The 24,108-nt window shown below is 38.7% G+C and overlaps 1 pseudogene; it reads left to right on the plus strand.

The window, feature by feature from the left end:
• The first annotated feature begins 20,817 nt into the window (after window positions 1-20,817).
• The window catches only part of LOC148214257 (uncharacterized), a 69,682-nt pseudogene continuing 66,391 nt past the window's right edge, over window positions 20,818-24,108 (plus strand).

The following is a 24,108-nucleotide window of genomic DNA, read 5'->3' on the forward strand; positions in this document are numbered from 1 at the left end:
TGGTGTTCCTGTGATCTGGTTGTACAAATCAGGTTGGTTCAGTTAAAAATGCAGACTGAACACAGTCCTGAACACAAAAACTAAGCTGGAAAAATGCTAAGATTGAGAGAAAAGTGTATTCAAGCCTTAAAGGTAGGGGTGGACTATATAGGTTCTTATTGTGTCCTTTCAGGATTTTTTTCTATAACTTAGTCTTAATGAATAATTTATCCTTCTCAAATAAGAGATCAGTCCAAATTACTGGAAGCTGCCCTATACAGTTTATCGCCATATTGCTGTTACATGGAGGAATGGAACATGGAGGAATCATATAGTTATAACCATGTATATAGAAAGAAATATCTGCACCAGATCATGATAGAGGATGACATTCATTCATTCATTCATTCATTCATTCATTCATTCATTCATTCATTCATTCATTCATTCATTGTTTATAGATCACTGAAATGAAAAGAACATAATCAAATGTCCTTCCCTTGTTACCCTTCTAAAAAGCTCCCAAAACAAGACTGTTAACTGGCTCTTTATTTGAAATAATATTCAAGTCTGTCCATAATGTAGACACTAAAATAATTGTAACGTATGGTGGACATCTTGCAAAATCACCAGATATCCTGAAATGTGAGTGTTTTCACCCCAGATTGTACAAGATATTGTACAAAATTTGAACAAAATTGCAGCAATTTTTAGTTTTATATATATTAGATGCCTTTGGAAAAGAGATTTACACATACTGTTGGTGCGTTCAAGCATCACATTGCTAAACCTTACCTTAGCAGTGATCTGTAAAAGCTTTTAATGACAGTGTAATGGCCTGCATAAGGAAAAGGCTGAGAACCTCCCATTTCAATTACATGTGTATGTGCACATTCATGTGTGTGTAAATAAGTATGTGTGTATAAATGAGACTACAGTAGAATAATGATAGAAAAATAATGATAATCTGTTGCTAGCTCAGGCACTAAGTAGCATGAACCTGATCTCAATGCAATGTCCTTTGGTGATGTTCAGGGAAGGAACGGCATACGCATATGTTTAGTTTCTGAATAATAGACATCCTATTTGACTCTCTCAGAATAGTGGCTTGCTTGTTTATTTGCTCATTCATTAATGCACCTTCATGCACTAATCTGAGGCAGGCTGGTTTGAGATGTAGCCCAGCTTCATGATAATTATTATGAAGAAGGACTTTTACCTTGTCAGAGCCACATTACGTTTTGGAGTCTATGAAAGGGTGTATGCAGGAAATCAATCCAAGCAATAAAATATGTAACATTTTCTTTGGTTCTGTTTGATAAACTACCTGATCTCTAAGAAATCTAGGGATTCCTGCCCATAATTAAGCTCCTTTCTGTTTTTGCCATAATAAAACAAGACACATAAAAACAGAATAAGGCCTCAAAAATGAGTGAGATGCAGTTTGAATATTTAAAAAATAAAAACAAATAACAAGTGTCTAGCTCTGAGGTTTCCTTTGGAACTTGAGGCCTGGGCCAAACTATCATAAGAATATATGGTTAGTAGTCATCATCATGCCTTATAATAATTTTGCACTTTCTTTTGTCTGCTCTAAATCTGCTTCCAATAAGTTTCATTGGATTACTTCTGGTCCTTGTGTCCCAATGCCCTTTTTTCAGTCCCTTTCCTAATAGTCCCCTTGTCCCACCCACCCTCTACACAATTTACAAGCCTAGTCTTCTGGGATTCTAAATCATGCATGGAATTTTATGACTAGAATCTTTCAACCCAGTGAAGAGAATGAAAGTATTAATAGAATACAATGGAGGGGACTGAGTGAATCAACTTATCCCTGTCTTCTCCCTGATGTGATAGCAGTGGGGAAAGGTATACTCTATAAGGATGGCTTGTTAACAAAGACAACTATTGATGATGGAGAAGGAAGACCATGTTTCTTCTTAGAAATGAGCACCTAGAGAATAGTGTAATCAGGTATTTGGGAAGAAACTAGTTTCATTTTCTATTTCATGCTAATATTAACTTTCGGAATTCCTGCAACTGCAGTAACTTTCATTTGTTTTTTACTACATAATTGAAGTTCTTCCTATCTCAGATCACCAGTATATATAATATTATCTTATATACATATATGACACTGTGATATTCCCACACTTCATATATTTTGTGAAAAAATATTACCATTCCGTAGCAACTTCTTGCCATTAAATCATTATGAAGTGCCTTTTGTTCTACAGGATTCAGTTGTCTCAGCTAGCTTAATTGTGTGGCTGGAGCCAGGAGAGATGCTGAATTTTATAGAACAACTTGTGCATTGCATACTCTCATAAGAATCAAGATTCTGAACAAATTATTTTTCTTATAGGCTAGGAAGAAATCAAGAAAGAGGAAGGAGCTTTTGTGCTGTTATTCTTTTTAATAGAGGGGGAATGATGGAATCAATCTAATGGGGATAGTTTTTAAGTGCCCCATAGATTGCAACTACTGCGACAAGAGATTGCAAAATTACATTCTATATGGGCAGCCTTATACAAATCACAGGGTGACTGACTCACTCCAGAAGCATGTAAGGGTTGAAGATTGATGTACATATAAAAAGAAGGTTCACTGCATATTTTTCAGTCTGGTGTCACTACTGAACCAAAATAAAAAGCTTGCCAGCCAAAGTCTCATTCAATCAGTACTTTTTCTCCATTGACATGGATGAATGAAATCCCTTGCAGGTGGGAAAGCAACACATCTTCCTCCCATATTCGGAAATCAGTGATGGGATGCTTTGTCAGATTTCCCCAGGTAGCAAAGGATGAGGAAGCAGTGGAAACAAGAATGAGTGAATAGGCAGGGGAAGATTAGACTGAAGGGCTCATTTGACAATTTTTTTGTGAGGTTAGGCTCAGAAGGCAGGTGTGAACAAGCTGTGAACACCTGGTCTTTTTATTTTATGTTTGTCTTCAGCCTGGGGAAATTCTGCACACCACTGGCAAAGAATAATGTTCTGTAACTTAATCTCCAAAGCACTGACAGTATTACTCCTTTAGAGTAATGGATTGAATGCCAATTCATAGAGAGTATCTGCAGGCAACCCTCCCGAGAAGCACACTCTATCCACTGCCACTTTGAATGACTAGCACAAGTTCACATTTACAGAGGTATGCCAGGCAAACAGCAGCCACCGGAGTATAGTTGATTGGGCAGAATGGGGAAAATTGGGACATCTGCCACTCTACAGATAAAGAATCCTTCTTTTCCAGGGTATAGGGAGAGAGTAATTATATAGAAACAATAGTTTGGGAGGCCTGGAATGGAGCTCTATAAATCTAGCAGGAGGCAGAGAACCATTAAACTTTATCTGTCAAACATACTTCAAACACCCATCTCTACAAGGAGGTTCTGTTGCAGCACTCCATTGCTTTCATTTGGGTACATGGGGCAAATGAAAGCAGCCATCAAAATGAAACCTAAAATTTCAAAGTCTGCATGAAACTTTCAGTGTGACCTTCCCATGGTTTATACCTTAGTTATAATGCACGCTCTGAATCCTTGGTGCATTCCAATAACAGAACCCGAAGTATCTTTGGTGCCTGTATTCTGACAGTTGCTGAAATATGTTGAGTAGGGCAGTGCAAAACTTTGATGAGGTAATTAAACTCAAAAGTGATTTCATGGAATCACCCTGATGTATGAACCAACATTTTTATATACAGATTGAAACAACTGAACTGCTTCACTTCAGCTGCTTCTCTAATCTTTCAGTAGTTTTGTTTGGCAATGCACAATGTATGTGTGTTTGTGGAAGCCACTTGTTTCCAAGTGAAGATTCTGGTCAAAGCAAACTGTTCCTGTCTCACATTGTGAAACAGAGCACACCACCTCGGAGGCCTCACACTGAATGTTGAGGTGCATTACATTGTTGTTGATGCTAGAAGTATAGATTAAACCTGCTCTGTACAGACCTAATATTGATTAAAACCAATGGATAGATTATCCATAATTACTGTTTATTTCAATTTTCCAGAGTAACAATGTAATATTATTTATTACTACATGATGGGATGATAGGAATGTTAAACTAGATCAACTGTCTTGGGCTGTCTTCCAATTACAGGTAGTCCTCACTTAACAACTGCCCTGTTTAGTGACCGTTTGAAGTTATGACAAAACAGAAAAAGTAATTTAACCATCACAGTGTCCCCATGGTCACATGATTAAAATCTGGGCATTTTGCAAATGGCAGGCATTTACGATCATTGCAGTGTCCCACATAACCACCATTTGCACGCTTCACAGCTTGCTTCCAACAAGCAAATTCAATGTTGAATCCAGAAGTAAAATTGCAAGTCATGGTCACATGATGTCTCACTTAATGACCACAGTAATTCACTTAACGACCTTGGCAAAAGTGAGGTCGTAAGTCTGTCACAGTCATGTGATGGCTTGCTTAACGACTGCATTGCTTAGCAATGGAATTGCCAGTCCCAACTGTGGTTGTTAAGCAAGGACTACCTGTAATCTTGTTTTTAAACTTTTGATAAATATTTCTTTAGCAAACTGAAATAGGAAAAAGGATCACTTGCCAAATATTTTGAAAGATAAGGAACCATTTTCCCCCTCAGCTAGGAGCTTGTTGAAGATACCTCCAGAAATTCTTAAATTTATAGGCCTAAATCTTGAAAGAGCATAAGAACTCCTATACCATCCACAATAGTGTATATTGTTTCATATCTTCTTTGCCTCTTTTGGGTAGGACCAATGCAGAGAGTGTCCAACTTAAAAACAAAAACCTTCAAACTTTAGCTCATACAAAAGATTGAAAAATCTATTACCCTCTGATCACCTTCTGTTCTAGGTTAGCAGCCTGGTTGATATGGCTCATCGGCAAGGTTATCTTCTTTAGAGAATGGTACATTATATGCTGCTTATGCAACACATTTAATTGTTTATTTCTTTATGTGACTTAGAGACCACCCAGATCCATAAGACTTTGGGCAGCTTACAACAATATTACAGAAAAATAATAAAACAATACAAACATGGACCATTTGCATACAGAAAAGAACAAATACTTAATCAGATAAAATTCTACAAGGGCTCAGCACCCACCCACTCTGGCCTAAGGCCTGGGGGAACATCAGGTGCAAGCCAGATGAATCTCAGGGGAGAAGTTGTTTCAGAGGGCAAGTACTACAACCAAGAAGGTACACTTTCAAGGTCCGAATAGATCACATTTTTTAATTGAAAGGACCTGGAGCACCGACACTATGCCTGATTCTATAGGTGTAACGGAATGTGAGAATGACCTTGGAAGATGGGGGGAAGAGATGCTGCTTAGGGAATGATCAGATAAAATGGGGAGGAGCATGCAACTGAGAAACAGGCAGAGAAAGAAACTTAGAAAGGATCCTCCCTAACTGATCAGGTGGTAAAAAGAGACAGTGGGAAATTTGTACTTTCAGACTTGCAAGATTCTATTAATATAGCCTAACAATAAAGTAGAATTAGCTTATCTGGTCATGTTTCCTGTCTGGTCTATTTGGGAGGCTGACAACAGGGCAGGAAGAAACTATTAGAAATAGGCAGTCCCTCATATAACCAGGACTTATACCATGAAGGGCTTTAAAGGTGGTAACCAGCACTTTGAACTGTACCCAGAAGCCAACTAGCATCCAGTGTCACTCACAGAAGATTGATGTCATGTTGACATACCAGTTGCACCCATTCCTGGATCACGAGGTTCTACTCTCAGTCTCTTATGGCCTAGTCACTTCCTGAATGGACCACTGTAGCATACTGTACACAGGGTTGCCCTTGAAGAGTATCTGGAAGCTTCAGCTGGCACAAAATGAAGTCCTGAGCTGCCCCAGTTTGGTGCGGCTCAAGCTGTTTGAATCAGTTTCTTAGTTGTTGATCCAATTGTGTGGTCATTTTGCCAGCAGGGAGAGGGGCAAGGAGTTGCCAGTTTGGTATTTACCAACACCTTGGAAGCTCTGGAAGCCCTGGAAGCCCTGGAACCCTAGAAGTCCAGCTGAGTGTCAGTGGGGATGGAGGCAGAGACAGAGGCAGCGATTTCAGTGGGAGCCCAGCAGGAGCCAGTGCAATCTGTGGAGAGGGTGAGCCAAAGAGTCATTCTTAAAGCTAATATGATAAAGCTTGCCACAGCAGCTAATTTTATGAGTAGATGATAACAAGTAGGCTTTTCATAATGTTCTTGCTGAAGTTACAGTCTCACACTTTTTAAATAAGAGTTTTAAACTTCTGTGACATCTCACCAATGAAATTAAAGCAAGAGCAAGGAGAAGGCTGGGAATGAAAATGCTTGTAAAATTATAATGAAAACAGTCAATGAAGCTGGATACAATTTCTTTGCTTTTTCCACAGTTTATTCCAATTCCTGGGTATATTTAAGGTACAGGATAGTTAGAATTATAGGCTCCTACTTTACATCACTATACACTCTGTGACTAGACAGTAAAGAACCATAAACCAAGAGAAGGCATTATTTACAGATGATGACTACAGTGGTCACCAAAAGAATATTTGTGCATGCTTGGATCCACCCGTATCAGCAACTTTTGCTGCCAGCTTCTACCTAGTATGCAGCAACAATGCGTAAGACTACATTACATTTTTTGGCTGGACTTGATGGAACTCCTTTGAGTCAGGAAGTAAGGATGTCATGGACAATCTATTCCTAGACATGACTTAGGAGTTAATTTTTAGAAGTACAGGCAACCTACAATTTTTGAAGGTTTAATTAACCCTATTTAAATTCAGTTAGGACTTATGGTTGAGGAATAAATATATCTGGTGCCTTTGATCAGCCATGCAGCAAGGCTGACTCGGTATTGCTGATGGGTGCATATTTTGAACTAGGTATATCAGGAGGCCAGAAAACTTTGTTGTTTTAGGTGGCAGGTCGCTTATAGCTTGTATAGGACTATAGTAATAAATTTTGCCCAATTGGTTTGAAAGAATAGCTGACAAAGCACATGTCCCCAGTTCACGAAGAGGTTAGAAATAAATTTTCACCTCTGTGCTAAGTCAGCATCTTTAAAAAATCCTTCTATAACATCTTTAACATACTTCAACATGCCATGATGCACCCCTAGAACCTTTTTGTACTGCTTTTATGCATCCTAACTGGGGTGTTGCTCTGATAGAAATTAAAAAGTGCTCAATATTGTATATTCTGTATTATCAATATTGTATATGACAGCTGTATTTCATAAAACCGTTAAAGTAGAGAAATCACTATTAGTTACAAGTTCAAAAAACTATATAGACCCATGTGCTGCTGAGTTTTCTCTTGGAAGAAAATGTTGTTCCTATATAGACAAAAAAGAAAAAAGCTCAAATTTTTCTCAGTGGAAAAACTGAACCATACTAACTCAATATTCCTTAATGTGTAATAGTGGGTAGAATTGCTGGCCTTTGCACTAAGCAGCATTAAGTATTTTTGCTCTTCTTCAAGTTTATTATTGCTGTAAGCCCTGTCACTGAAGTAATGCCATTGAACTGACTTATAATAACTTTATATTTGAGTAAAATAATATATTGGCATTCAGAGCTCTTTTCTTTTCAAAATTAGGTATACAGTATATACTATGTGTATGAAACTCAGCTTTCAAGCCTTGAGGAAAACAATCTATTCCCAAAGAGCAACATTGAATGCCAAGTTATAACTAGACATCAGGCAGTGGTACATAACTAGATTCTTTGGTCAAATCATCCTACAGGAGTACCAAAATAACTTTTGTTTTGTTTTTTGGTAGGGAAACAGAAGTTTTATTTCCAAGGATAGAAAGCTTTCTGGAAATGGAAGAAATATTTTGGCATAGCATTCCCATGTTTATTGATTAGAATCACATGATAGGGAGACCAGAGCAGGTTTGTTGATCTTGTCTTTCCATGGTGTTCCTTGGTTCCATTGTCCTTCAGGCAGTGTTCTTTATACATTACATAAAGGCTGGTCACAGATATAGAAATGAACAAATGACATTCTAAATCAGGGGTCTCAAACTCAAATTGTCATAATGGCATGGGGACTAATTCATTAGCCTAAGGGCCACACATGCACAATAGTTAAGCTAAGTAGCCAAGGGATGGCTGTGCAAGACAGCTGGGGATTTCTATTGACACTGAAGCTGGATGGATGGTGGATGGCTCTTATGTGGATGACGGTTAGAACAGCAAATGTGCCAGGCAAGGAGGAGGGGGTGAGAAGATACATGGTTGGTCCCAAATGGCAAGTGGAAGAGCAGGAGCAGCTTAGACTGGAGGTACTGGAGAGAATGCAGCAAGCACACAACTGTCCACTATCTGAGAAGTCCTGGGAGTACAAAGGGAGCAATGTCATCATAGGTCAGGCCAGGGGCTGGGACCTGCTACCTCCACTGCCACCACAAGTCATGCTTGCTATGGCTTGAGATGAATGACTCCATAACTTGTCAGAGCAGGCAGAGGTGCATCTTCACTCCTAGTCTCTCACTGAGACTGGCCTGGGACCTATCAGCTCACCACCTAAATGCAGTTATGTTTCTCTGTAGGCCAGCTGGAATAAGAGCAGATCCCAACTCTAGTTTTGTTGGATTCCTTCAGGCAGGGTTAGGAGGGCAGCTGCTCTTTAGCTAGCTCCAAGGGCATGAAACTGTGTGCTTCACTTTCTTTTCAGCCTGAGGGTCATGAAGTTGCTGCCTACCTTTAGTCTTATTGTGTGTGAGTGAAGTGCAGGTTACACAAAATGTGCTGGAGGGTTGCATGCACCCCATGGAGTTTGAGACTGCTCTCCTGAATTATATGGAGGGCTTATACCAAGAATAGAAAACTATCTTCCCAAGTTCTGGTTGAGCCAGAACTCCCAATGCTGGCTGGGTCTGCTTATAGGTGATCTGAAGATTGCTGTTTCCACATCCATAGATTGCACAAGTACATTTACCTAGCCCAATGCAAAATTGACTCCTGCAATGAATGGAGGTCAATGGAGCCCAACAGAGAGAATGGGTCCAACAAGTATTTGTTAACTTTCTCTCTCTTGTGATTCTAAACACTTGCAATTAAGCTTTGCAGTATAGGTCTACATTTTCAAATGTAAATTAACCATACCATTGTGTTCTAATTCCTCTTCTTGTCTTTAATCTCATTGTAGTGGGTAACTGAAAGCCACTTTGAGAGCCTTCAGAGAAGGCGAGATAGTTTTTAAGAATGAATGAATAAATAAAGGACGGCAAGACAAGGCAAGGTTAAGTAAAATATGCTTTAGCTACGGCATTTTCCCACTGGCAACACTGAAATAAAACATACTGAAGGAGATAATGTTAAGGATTAAGTTGAGGAATAGATCTGCATTTTCTCTGGAAGATGAATTGGCCTTTCTAAGCACCAGACAAGGCCAATGACCTTTCTGATGAAAAGAGATGTTGATATTCCTTGTTTTCCGTCTTGTGTTTGAATGTCTATTGCAACTGTCCATAGAAATTGTTCTTGATTCAGAAACACTGATAAGCAACCCAAGGACAGAAGTACATTTCTCTTTATTAAACACTGATAATGGTAATAATAAATATTTTATTTGCCTCATGTATGAAGTAACGGTAGAGTTTGATTTTTTTTTAAATGATGAAATTAACTGAAAGAGGTTCTAAAGGCATAATGTAAGATAAATTCAAAGAAAGTTTTTTTTAAAAAATACTGTCATATATAAGAACATATAACCAACTAACACTTGAGTGTATTCTGTGGATTTAGTGCTTGATTGTTTCAATTTGAGAGACTCATGAAGTACACTATAAATGCAAACAGGTAAATAGCATAAAGAGCTTAATTCATATCTCAAAGCATGCAAAGTTAGAAAGAGTGCATATGCTATAAAGATTGCTTCTGATAAATCAGCAGAAAACCACGTGATCCCGAAATTCAACTGGTACTGTTGCAGAAGTACAATCCCGGGTTCAAATACACTCTTAAGTTAAAAAGGTCTATTCACATTAAGACACCAGCCTGCTCATTTTCTAAATCATTTTTGAAGAGGATATAGGATTTAAATTTGATATCAACAAGAACCAAACCATGACTATACATACATATTTAAATGCTGGCTTTTACTGAAATAAGAAAGGTAAGAGGGTCTAGGAGCTGATCAATCAATTAAGAACAACACAACTTTCAAAACACCAATACGGTTGAACTGCAAACCTTTGTATTGCTAATACAAAAGCAGTCAGGCCAGTTGCAGATGTGCCCTCTTTACTATAGCATCAACTGATATAAAATCCAATCAGCCTCCACTAAATGTTTCCACCCGAAAGCAGCATCCTGCAGCTCAGCGTCTAGTTTTCCCAACACCTGCTGTTAGTTATCTTAATTATCGACAGATTATCTGGCTCAGCTCCTCTTAGTTAATTTTGTGATGTACAAGCAGGTGACAATATATTCCTTACTTCATACAAGATATAACTTGTAATCTTGTTTGGTTGGTTAAAGTAAGTAGCAGAGCTTGACCAACTAGTGTAGCATATCCACCACTTTAACATCCAGCCTAATAAATGATCAGAACATTTACAGCTATATAGAGCTGTAAAATGTAAATAAAAATGACTACTTGATTGGTTGCAACATAGAACAAATAGATAAATCTACAGAAAAAGCCCCCTTCATGGATCACTGCCTTGTCGTGGCGAAGGGGCTTGCGTAACTCAGTGAAGCCATGAGCTATACCGTGCAGGGCCACCCAAGACGGACAGGTCATGACAGAGAGTTCTGACAAAATGTGGTCCACTGGAGAAGGAAATGGCAACCCACTCCAGTATCCTTGCCAAGAAAACCCCATGGACAATGTTAAAAGGCTAAAAGATATGACGCCGGAAGATGAGCCCCTCAGGTCGGAAGGTGTCCAATATGCTACTGGGGAAGAGCGGAGGGCAATTCCAAGTAGCTCCAGAAAGAGTGAAGCGGCTGGGCCAAAGCCGAAAGGACGTTCAGCTGTGGATGTATCTGGAAGCGAAAAGAAGGTCCGATGCTGTAAAGAACAATATTATATAGGTACCTGGAATGTAAGATCTATGAACCAAGGCAAGCTGGATGTGGTCAAACATGAGATGACAAGACTGAACATCGACATCTTGGGAATCAGCGAACTGAAATGGACGGGAATGGGTGAATTTAATTCGGGTGACCATTATATCTACTACTGTGGGCAAGAAACCCTTAGAAGAAATGGAGTTGCACTCATAGTCAATAAGAGAGTGGGAAAGGCAGTAATGGGGTACAACCTCAAAAACGACAGAATGATCTCAGTGCGTATCCAAGGCAAACCATTCAATATCACAGTCATCCAAGTCTATGCCCCAACCACTGATGCTGAAGAAGCTGAAGTTGACCGCTTCTATGAAGACCTACAACACCTTCTAGAACTAGCACCAAAAAAAGATGTCCTTTTCATCATAGGGGATTGGAATGCTAAAGTAGGAAGTCAAGGAGTAATCGGAATAACAGGCAAGTTTGGCCTTGGAGTACAAAATGAAGCAGGGCAAAGGCTAATAGAGTTCTGTCAAGAGAACAAGCTAGTCATAGCAAACACTCTTTTCCAACAACACAAGAGACGACTCTACACATGGACATCACCAGATGGTCAATACCGAAACCAGATTGATTATATACTTTGCAGCCAAAGATGGAGAAGCTCTATACAGACAGCAAAAACAAGACCAGGAGCTGACTGTGGCTCAGATCATGAGCTTCTTACTGCAAAATTTAGGCTTAAATTGAAGAATGTAGGGAAAACCACTAGACCACTCAGGTATGACTTAGATCATATTCCTTGTGAGTACACAGTGAAGGTGATGAATAGATTTAGAGGATTAGATTTGGTAGACAGAGTGCCTGAAGAACTATGGACGGAGGTCCGTAACATTGTACAGGAGGCAGCAACTAAAACCATCCCAAAGAAAAAGAAATGCAAGAAAGCAAAATGGCTGTCTGATGAGGCTTTACAAATAGCTGTGGAAAGAAGGAATGCGAAAAGCAAGGGTGAAAGGGAAAGATATAAGCAACTGAATGCAGATTTCCAGAGAATAGCAAGGAGAGATAAGAAGGCCTTCTTAAATGAACAATGCAAAGAAATTGAGGAAAACAATAGAATGGGAAAGACTAGAGATCTCTACAAGAAAATTGGAGATATGAAAGGAACGTTTAGTGCAAAGATGGGCATGATAAAGGACAAAAAAGGCAGGGACCTAACAGAAGCAGAAGAGATTAAGAAGAGGTGGCAAGAATACACAGAAGAACTATACAAGAAAGATCTTAATGTCCCTGATGTCCACGCTGGTGTGATCACTGACCTTGAGCCAGACATCCTAGAGAGTGAAGTCAAGTGGGCCTTAGGAAGCATTGCTAACAACAAAGCTAGTGGAGATGACAGTATTCCAGCTGAGTTATTTAAAATACTAAAAGATGATGGTGTTAAAGTGCTGCACTCAATATGCCAGCAAGTCTGGAAAACGCAACAGTGGCCACGGGATTGGAAAAGGTCAGTTTATGTTCCAATTCCAAAGAAGGGCAACGCCAAAGAATGCTCAAACTATCGCACAATTGCACTCATTTCACATGCTAGCAAGGTTATGCTCAAAATCCTACAAGCTAGGCTTCAGCAGTACGTGAACCGAGAACTACCGGATGTACAAGCTGGGCCTCGAAGAGGCAGAGGAACTAGAGATCAAATCGCCAACATTCGCTGGATCATGGAGAAAGCACGAGAGTTCCAGAAAAATATCTACTTCTGCTTCATTGACTATGCAAAAGCCTTTGATTGTGTGGATCACAACAAACTGTGGCAAATTCTTAAAGAGATGGGAGTACCAGACCACCTTACCTGTCTCCTGAGAAATCTGTATGCGGGCCAAGAAGCAACAGTCAGAACCGGTCATGGAACAACCGATTGGTTCAAAATAGGGAAAGGTGTACGACAAGGCTGTATACTGTCACCCTGCTTATTTAACCTATATGCAGAGTACATCATGAGAAATGCCAGGCTGGAAGAATCACAAGCCGGAATTAAGATTGCAGGGAGAATCATCAACAACCTCAGATATGCGGACGATACCACCCTAATGGCAGAAAGTGAAGAAGAACTAAAGAGCCTCTTGATGAGGGTGAAAGAGGAGAGTGCAAAAGCTGGCTTGAAACTCAACATTAAAAAAACTAAGATCATGGCATCTGGACCCATCAATTCCTGGCAAATAGAAGGGGTAGAAATGGAAGCAGTAACAGACTTCATTTATTTGGGCTCCAAGATCACCGCAGACGGAGACTGCAGCCATGAAATTAAAAGACGCTTGCTCCTTGGGAGGAAAGCTATGGCAAGCCTAGATAGCATATTAAAAAGCAGAGACGTCACCTTGCCGACAAAGATCCGCATAGTCAAAGCCATGGTTTTTCCAGTAGTAATGTATGGCTGTGAGAGCTGGACCATAAAAAGGCCGAGCGCCGAAGAATTGATGCCTTTGAACTGTGGTGCTGGAGAAGACTCTTGAGAGTCCCCTGGACTGCTAGGAGGTCAAACCAGTCAATCTTAAAGGAAATCAACCCTGATTGCTCATTGGAAGGATCGATAATGAAGCTCAAGCTCAGATATTTTGGTCACCTAATGCGAAGAGAGATCTCTTTGGAGAAGACCCTGATGCTGGGAAAGATTGAAGGCAAAAGGAGAAGAGGACGGCAGAGGATGAGATGGTTAGATAGCATCACTGAAGCAATGAGCATGAAACTGAGCAAACTCAGGGAGGCAGTGAAGGACAGGAAGGCCTGGCGCAATATGGTTCATGGGGTCACGAAGAGTCGGACACGACTTAACGACTAAACAACAACACAGAAAAAGCAAATCTTTCTTGTGCTAGGTATGGTGATATTCATAGCAAGTATCATTAATGAGTCACAGATAGAAATTTCCATTCAGTGTGGAGTTCAGCATAGAGCAGGGAAGAATCTCATGACTGCAGTTGACCACCTAGAATGTGACTTGTGCTACACAACCTGGGAGGATCTTAAAAGTCCAAATGAATCAGACCAAGTACATTTAGTCCAGCTGTCTCTTTCTATGAGCAGACAGCCAGAAATTTCAGTACTCAGTTCACAACTAGGGCATGAAAATGTTTCCCTTAAGCATACAGTTGTAATTTATAGGGCTCTTACTTGCAACCAGGAGCTTTGGATCAATTATAGCACATAAAATCACTGGGCCTTTTTTCATTAAAGATGGAAACATATCTGTATTATTTTATATGCCTCTGCTAATCATACCCCAGGTTGCTTTTTTTCTCTTTAAAAGAGCAACATGTAAATGAATTAACCCTGTGTGCCTTCTGTAGGCACCTCAAGCCCTATGCCTTGTACTTCCTACAATGACAGGACAAGAGACTAACATACTGTGCAACTTTGAGTAATAATGGTTTTATTAGATGCCAAAGGAGCTTTCAGTCCCTTTATAGTGTGTAGCACATGGGCTGAAAGGAATAAGTTCTAGAGCTAGTCTTCTGTGCTTGAGGTGGGTGTGAGAAAGAGAACAGGTTTAATGAGTTCTGTAGATGCTCACTTAAGTGAAGTAGTGTAGTTTCATTGCAAAGAAGACAGGGGAGGGAAAGAAGAGAAGCTGGAACTGGATTTTGGAACCAGTTGTTACCTAATTTAGATAACATTCTTGGTATGCTTGCTATATAATTGTCCCAGAATATCCAGTGACCACCCTTTCATTCAAAAACCATGGCAAAAGGACATCCAGAAGATAATGTTTATGTTCTCATAATTAACAAACTGAACTTATGGAAGTGTGCTGTATAGATGGGAATGCGACCTCATGACTTCATCTATACCTAGTTTTTTTAAATTTAAAAACAAACTCAGACCAGTAACAGTGAAAAGAAGTTGTGATTGCTAGAAAATTATAAACATGGGGAAAGAAGAGCTGCATGACTGGGAAAAGAAATAATAGTGATGACAACAACCCAACTTTAAGCCCAACAACACAGCAAAACAAAAAAGATAGAGAGGAACATGTCACATTTTAATACTTCATTGCTTAATATATGTTTACCAATAGAAGTTTCTATGTAGTGGCAGTGGACCATTGGTATTATGAAGCAGAATTCTAATACTTGCCAGCATCTCTCTCCTCTCCTGAGCAGTTAGCTCAACTGAAATTGCTCCTGTGTGAAATCAAGGTGTGGCTAAATTCCCTCATGCCAATAGGATTTTTCCAGTGATCCAACCACCACTGGGAAAATCCAGACCAAATCTTGCTGGTGTGTTACCTTAATGTAAAAATTCATTCACTATGAAAAATCTGACCAGCTGTAGTCTCACACTTCAGGGCTAATTAAGCAATGCTCCATTGCAAATGTTAAATGCCTTGTAAACACTATTGGAGCCCATGAGCAGATCTTGAGTTCAAAATCACTTGCAGACTTATCCCTCCTATATATTATCAGTTAACCTCCAGCAAGTACACAGCTTTCTCCCACTCTTATTCTCTTGCTGGTATCTGAAGAAAAAGATAAATTGTACAGATTTTTTTTAAAACAGAAAATACTTTTAATAACCAAAATGTTTCTGCCATTTGAATAATGAAAGTGACTTTTCTCTTTCAAACGGTAAATTGTTTCAAGCTGAGCTGTTGGAAACCATTAATAATGGAAACAGCTTCTCTTTGGGTAAGAACAACATCTGCTGGGTGATGCAAAAGCACAGTAATAGCTTGATTTTGAAAGTTTATTTTACTAGTTTCACCATCTTTACTAAGTGAAAGGAAGCATAATTTACCCTGAGGAAGAAGCTGTTATCATTTCCTGCAGAAGAATGCAACAAAATATCTGTGGGTCTTTTCCTAAGGTTTTAACCCTGATATAAGTAAAAGTCCTTTTCACTGCTGTTTAAGATAAAATGATGTTGGCTGATCTTTAATACTTAGACAGAAGATCACATGGGAAGATGGAGTTGGTGGCATGTTGAGTTTTTCCTTGTATTGAATCTAGATTTAATCCTATGGATCATATTCTATTGTTTTATCATATGCTTATTTCTGTGGAATACCACTTGAGTTATTGCCTTCCTATTCTATCCAGAAACCTATATGGATCTGCTCTGGCAATTGGAGAGACAGGAGTTCTGAGTTAGATGGGTCTTTTTCCCAAGTCTTTTTGGAGTGAAGTGGTTTATGTAAAGGACAAAGCCTACATGTTCCAGACTTTTGATCTCATATGCAGTGGCTGGATCTCAGGTCCCAAGTCCAGAACTCCACAGCTTGAGTGAGGAACAAACCATCAGAGTGGTACTTAATAGGGGAAAGCAGATATGCCTGATGTCAGCCTTGAGTATCCCAAGGACCACCATAGCAAATACTGATCTCTGAACGACCTCTTTTACTTTTTTTCCCCATATAGTTATGAAGCATATATGGTTACAGACGACCACTTTATGTATTACTAATAATATTTTTATTTCATTTTTTTCACTGAAATTTTCTCCTTTTTTGAAAACAATTTTTGAAAGCAAATTGTTCTCCACCAAAGTGAAAGACAATGGTCAAACAAATTACAAAAAAAAAAAAAGGTGCAGCTCCCTCCCTAAATTATTTTCTCTGACCCTCACCTAGGAACTGACCTGAAATAGCATTTTTAGGTTGTTTTGCTGAAAATCAGAAGAGTATAACATTTAACAAAGAACAGAAGAAAAGTTGGCATGTAGAAAATAACTTCCTATGCAAAATTGGGAACATACATAAATCCTATGAGATGTGATTTGAAGGGCTAATTACAATAAATGAATTGAGGAAGAGAAGATATGGTTGTCGTCATCTGCTTTTGTGCTAAATTTTTGCCTTTTTTGGTTTCTGATCATGATAAATATTCATAATATTGTGAGTGGATCTAATGTATATTTATAATTATTAATTCAAACGGTGTCAGAGCAGCTAATTAGGCCTGAATCCAGGCTCATTAATTCTCTTAGGGTACTTTTTTCCCAAGCCAGTTTGACAGATTTAGGTCTAGGTGAATGTGGCTGTTTAACTCTTATACTTTATAAAGAAGTCCACCCCATACATTAGATGCTTGAGACATGAGGTAGAATATTTTAATGGAGGTAAAGACATTCACTGAACATCTCCGTATCATTTAAGGCAGCCCAGGATGATACAAACTTTGATAGCAGTGCTAGATGTGCCACTTATTCCTTGTCAGTTCGGTAGGTTTTTTTAAAAAAGCATGATAGTTCCATAGAATCTGGCATGGTTGTCTTTTTCCACATTCCATCTTCATAATCCTATATAGCTGACTGAAAAATGAGATACAGATAATGGAAATAATATTTACTCCATCTCAGTATTGGATGCTGGCAAATGTATCATTGGACAAACTCATACGCTACCATACAAGAAGCAAAGTTTGAAATAACATACTGTTTGTACAAGTTTTTACAGATTTAGCTGTAGCTGGGATAATTTGAGTGCAGTTGTTACTCAGGGACAAAACCCATAGTTTGCAGGTTTTGTTTAAGCCATTTCCAATTAGGATTAGGAATATTCCTGCCTAGAAAGGTACAGACCAGTCTTACTTAACCTAATGCTTTCAGAATGAGTTGGATCACAATTCTCATAATTCCCTGGAATTATGGAAGCTGAAGAACCAACGTGTCTAGAGAAATAGATTTAGATGATACTCTACTGGATTAGTCTGATTCAGTAGAATCACCCACCCATGTGCCTAAAAAGTACCATTTTATAATTCAGAATAACAGTAGTAGTTGTGGGTCCTGTTGGGGTTGTGAAATGTTAGTTCAAAAACCATGAGGAGGAGAGAGGATTCATTCCCACCTCATGGAGAGCCATGAGGAGAAGAAAAGGAAAATGAGGGAAACAGGAAAAAAGGCAGGATCCAAGCCCCTCCCACACAAAGCAGCAAAGCTAGGCTGCAGCGAAGCCACCCCTCCCTTTGTGCTCGTGTGAGACAGGCTTGGTTGACACCCCACATTTTCCAACAGGCCCTACCCACTGAATTAATCAGGTCACTGATTATGCTTGATCTTTTCAAGGTAATTTTGGTAAAAGAGAAAAAATTTCTAGGGAGCTCAGAGTTAAGTGTTAAACATATAATGCTTAAGAGACTGGAAGGAAAGATGGAAGGAAGATACTGAAATTTTGTACAGTAGGGATGTCAACATCCAAGATATTTTAAATTATATTCCCTATTTACAAAAACCTCTAGTACTAGAAGATGAAGTTAAATCAGCACTCTGATGATTACCAAGTCATAAGGCTACAGGAATTGATGGGATATCTGTAAAAATAAAGTTAGCAATTGAAGAAGAACCAGTTTTGGCCCCACAAGGTAGACCAGACCTGAAAATCAATTCCACAAGAAGACTAGAACTATTCTTTATTGGTAGATTATAGTAACAGTATCTGATTGTGCTTTTCCTCTCTTCCCTCTTACACTTCAGTGAGTCAGTGATAGGCCAGCCTGAGTCTCTTCTTAATACTGTTTCTGTTCAAGACTTAAGGAATGCTTTGTCCTTGCTGCTTATGTAACAATTTTGGAATATTTGCTTCAAGGCTACCTCTCTGGCTCTCTACATCAGTAAAGGTTCTAGCCAATCTATTACAACAAATCTAGAGAAGGACACAGTGGTGAAGAGATTGGAAGAGATCAGCCTACATCACAGTGCCAAAGAAAAGGACTTAACAGAATGTGCAAATTAGCAAACAATATTCTTAATTTTATATGCTAGCAAAATAATACTTCAAATCATCCAACACAGATTAGAGTCCTACATGAAAAGGGAGGTGCCAGATGTTTAAATTGGATTGGAATAAGATGAGTGTATTTTTAAATTGGAGGAAGAAATCTCAATAATCTGCACTATGCTGATGAAACTATACTGATAGCTGAAAATGTAAATGACCTGCAAGCTCCAGTAACGAGGATCAAACAGCGCAGTGGAAAAATGCAACTAAGACTAAATATAAAAAAGACCAAACTAATGACAGCAGGTATAGTAACCAACCTTAGAATTGACAATGAAGTTATTGAATAGCTTCTGCCTTTTAGGATTAACTATCATAATAGTAATAATAATAGTAAAGTAAAGAAACCAGCAATCAAAAAATATACTGCAGGCTAGCACTTGGTAGGGTAGCAATAAAGGCCTTGGGAAAAAACAGTTAAGATGCCATGGCATGACTACAAAGATCAGAACTGTACATGCAATGGTTTTTCCTATGACATTTTCTCTATGGAAGTGTAAGTTTGATTTTGAAGAACAGAAGAGAAAGAATATTGATGCTTTTGAACTTTGCTGAGAATACCAGGGTAGCCAAGAAAACAGAACAAAGCAATCAGAGTTGTCATTTGAAGCACAAATCACCTGACACAAATTATCATATTTTGGACCCATTATGTGAAGACCTAGTTGTCTTGAGAAGTCTATAAAGCTGGGAAAGGTGGAAGAAAAGTGAAGGTCCTCACATACAGGTAGTCCCCAGGTTAAGAACACCTGCCATTGCTCTGTTAAATACTACATGACTTGATATGTGCTGGACAGTGGCTTCTCCCTTTGAAAAAGTTATTTTACTGTGTAGTGTTGTTGTTACTGTTTATTATTTTTCTGTTGCTATCCAAACGCACCATTGATCTTGCTGTTTGTCACCAAAGACAAATTCCTTGTATATATTTTATACTTGGTCATTAAAGTATTTTGTATTGTATTGTATTTGTATTTAAGGATGATCCATATTTAAGAACGGAGCCTACTGTAGCAAAATTCAAGTTAAATACATAATGGTTCAAGTTAATTACACAATACTACATATATAGTATTATACAATAATATTGTTCGTTCTGACTTACATGCAAATTCAACTTAAGGACAGACCTTGGGGATGGAACTTGTTCCTAAACTGGGGACCACTTGTAATATGTTGAAGTAGGATAATTTGAGTCTGGTCATTTGTGCCTTGAGTGAGAACTCTGGCTTCACTTGTTCAATGATCCAATGGTTTGTTTTCTTGGCTTTCCACGGTATTCTCAGGAGTTTTCTCCAATACCAAATCTGTGAAGCTTACAGAGGATTAAAAGGAAGAAAACAAACAAACAAGACAAACAAAACAAACAAACAAAACACTACTAATACAAGACAATGGCCCCAGGGAGGAGAAGCAAATTCTACTACATTGCAATTCCATACCTCTTCTTTCTCAGAGTGTCTCGGAGAATTTCTTAAATCCATGGGATTCTAAGTGTCTTCTACAACTTTGAATGGCATGCTTTGTCAGATGGCTGTCAATTATCCCCTAAAGGGAGAACCTGGTATCAGTTCCTGAGTTCCACTAATTTGGAGTGCCTTGGTATTTTTGCTTCTTTGGGTCATTTTCTTCCACACAATTTGACTCTATTTTTCCCCCTATTCTTTGGTGTTCTCTTCACCAAGGAGGAAATCCTTTGGCAGAGTTAAATGCATGGAAGAAGGTGACCCAAAGAAGCAAGAATCATCAGGAGGGATGATTCTCATAATTGGCTCACAGCATTGGAAGGCTACAAGGAACAGAATCAATAGAAACAGTGGAGGTATTGCAATGTATGCAAACAATAATACATATTTGCCCAGAAATCCGGTAATCAGAGCATGGAAACCCTGTTGAAAGTATTTGGGTAAGAATAAAAGGGCAAACAAAAGTAATGTCATTGTGGGATTTTATTATAAACCACCTGAGCAGGCCAAAGAGACAGATGAGGTCTTTCTGCATCAGATAACCAGTCTTCCAAGAAGACATGCATACTGGTAATAGGAATTACAGTTAACATGACATCTACTGGGAATCCAATTCAGCCAAGAATAGAAGTCCAACAATTTTTGTCCCCTCTTGCTGACAACTCCATTTGTCAGAAAGTAGAAGAAAGAACAATGGGATCTGCTATCCTGGACCTAATCCCCACCAATGGGGAGGAATTGGTTAAAGAAGTGAAGATGACTGACACCTTGGTGGAAACAGATCAAGTTATCCTGGATTTCATAATATCCAAAGGAAAGGAACTAGAACATATTGTATATCAGAAGAGCAAATTTTCATTAACTCTGAGGGAAGGTAGGTTGGAAGCAATGGCCTGAAATCCTTAATGAGAAAAATCTCAAGGAAAAGTAGGAAATTCAATGAAATGAGATAGTCAGGGCACAATTGCAGACAATATCCACAAAAATGAAAAATGGCAGAAATCTAAACAGGCTACCATAGATATATGCAGCGCTCCCTAAAATGCTAGAGATTAAAACAGATGTATAAAAAGTGGAAAAACAGAATATAGCCAAAGAAGAATACAAGGTAGTCTCCAGAAATCATAAGAACTCTGTCAGAAAACTTGTAGTTCAGAATGAGCAACACTTGCAAGACATAACAAGATAACAACAACACCCCCCCCCAAATTATTTAAGTATGTTAGAAATAAAATGGAAGGCAAAGAATGGGTAGGTAGACTGCAAGGAGGAAGTGATGAAGTGGTAATGGGTGATGGCAAGAAAGCAGAACTTTTAATTTTTGTCTGTCTTCTCCTAGAAGGAAAATGGCACCACAGATGAATATGGTTATGCCCTTGGGGAAAGGAAAGAGCTACATCTTAATTTAGACATGGAGATGGTGAGTGAGAATTTAGCTAATTTTAAAAACTTCAGTCCCTAGGGCCAGATGGATTACATGCCAAATACTGAAGTAAGTAGTGGAGGTGATCACAGAACCACTCTCAGTAATTTTTGAGAACTCCTGTGAGATCCCAAAAGATGGAGAGAACAATTGCCATTCCTATCTTTAAAAAGGGAGGGAGAAAGATCCAGGAATCTACAGACTTGATATCTACACTTGGCAAGGCCTTTGAACAGATTATCAAGCAGCATGTTTGTGAGCAGTTAGAAAAGCATGCTATAAATTAAAAGGAACCAGCATACGCTTATCACAAATGAACTGTGCCAGACTAACCTTAATTCCTCCTTTGACAGAGTTGCTAACAATACATCAGGAGAATGCTGTAGACATAGTATCTGTAGACCTTAGCGAAGTCTTTGATAGAGTGCCTCATGATATTCTCCTTCATAAAATGGTAAAATATGGGCTAGATGATACTTATGGACTCACAGTTGGCTGAATAACCAACACCCACGGAATACTCATTAATGGCTCCACTTGAGTTTGAAGGCGAGGTATTCAGTAGAGTATCAAAGAGCCCTGGCCAGGTGAAAGTAACAAGAGTTCCTTTCCCTTTCAGATCCAAGTGACAGGAAAATCAGTGAATGATAGTGAAGATATCAGGTACAAAGGTGAGTCAGTGGAGAGGAGCTCATACAAAAGGTCTATCAATAAAAAACACATGTTCTGAAAACCCTCCCATGAAAGGAAAGCTACTAGTGCTTGTTTTCCTGATATGGATGGGAGAAGTAAAGAAGCAAGGGAATTCACCTATCAGAGGCTTTGGTAAACATGGTCTGGCAGAACATTAGGCCATCCCTGTGGCCAAAGCAGAATAATAGATTGAAAACCAGAAAGGGCTTTTTTTTAAACTGACTTTATTTCCAACTGCTTGCATGAGAGTGATGCAGATTAAGACTGTGGTGTAGAAAAGTCCTTAGGCAGAACAAGTGGAATTTTGAGCAGTCTATGAAGACAATTCAGTTCTTGAGAGGTATTGTGTCCCCTTCTGTGTATCAGTGCTTCTAGTCAGAATTTAAAAGAATGTAAGAAACCCTTCTAGGATTTCAGTTTTCAAAGTGAAGTGGGTTAAGGTTTAAACAACTAATTTCTTTTCTGCTTGGAGAAGTCAGATTCCTAGTAGACTGGCAAAACAGTTAGTATCAATATGAATTGACACTGCAACTATGTTTTCAGGGCATTGTTACTCATTACCAAAGAAAACAAGATTCAGTTTCCACTTGCAAGGAAGTGAAAATTAATGTCAGCAAACCATAGCAAATGATTAAGCCTAACATATCCAAGTAGGGGTACCTACTGAGTCACTTCACTTTAATAAGGATGATAAAGCAAGAGAGAGAGAGAGATTGAAACTTAAATATGGAGAAGAAAAACAGTCTCATGGAACAGGAGCCTAAATGAATTGCATTTGGTTTTAACTTGTACGGGGAAAGGGTATGTTAGAAACGTAATTTATTCCCCTGACTAGTTCTTATAGCTATTCCAACTGTTGAGCAATTTAAAACCTATGCATTTTTATAATGGCCATTTTTTACATTTGATGAAAATAACCCTTTGGCACTGGTAAATTATAAATGGGAAAAATATGATGTATAGCCTGAATACTAATAGCACACCTCTGAAAAATCAGCAACTTTTAACTATTTAAAAAAGAGGGATCTATATTATGAGTTAAAATAATGAAAGATACTGAAGTTATCAGAAAGAGAGAGATTTCTTGCTAATATTAATAATTAGGATCGGTCCATATCTGGTCCTGTCAGAATTACATGTATTTAATTGTTAGTCCATTCAATTAACGATCTACATGTTTCTCTGTATGTGTTCTATTAAAGAACAGGAAAATTTGCATATACTTTCATTTGCAACTTTTCCTAAATATGTATTCCTGTAAATAACATCCCCAAATATATTGTTAGGCTCCTCCAAGCCAGGCACAAAGTTTCCTAAAGCTTCCCAGGGATTCAACATGAAATGGTAAGGACTAAATCTTTTTCATAATTCAAGAACATTGTCATTATCATCAGTACCCAGGCAATGAACCATTTAGGTTGATTTCCAAAGTGGTATCTTCATTAGGTCCAAATCTAGTGTTCTCTCTTTCCTCATATCTCTCTGTGTAATGATAATCTAGACTTTTGTTTCTTACATACACTTGCAAGTGGCAGTTGCCTGTTTACATTCTCTGCATCCCCACTCTAGGAATTTCTAGCTAATAATGAAAACCTGTCAGGCTCAGTCCAAGAACAGCAAGGAAACAGTTCATCCAAATTCAGACCTTTTATTGCTTACACCATATAGACAGAATCTTGCCAGACTAAATCTATACTACTGCAACTAGTGGATATACCCTGGGAGATTCTAGGGAGTAGCTATCCTGGAATGCACCCCCTCCTTCC

The sequence above is a fragment of the Python bivittatus genome, unplaced genomic scaffold (genome assembly GCF_059951505.1).
Source record: "Python bivittatus isolate LINGU-HERP-01145 unplaced genomic scaffold, Pbiv_v1 ctg000700_np1212, whole genome shotgun sequence".
Lineage (NCBI taxonomy): Eukaryota > Metazoa > Chordata > Lepidosauria > Squamata > Pythonidae > Python > Python bivittatus.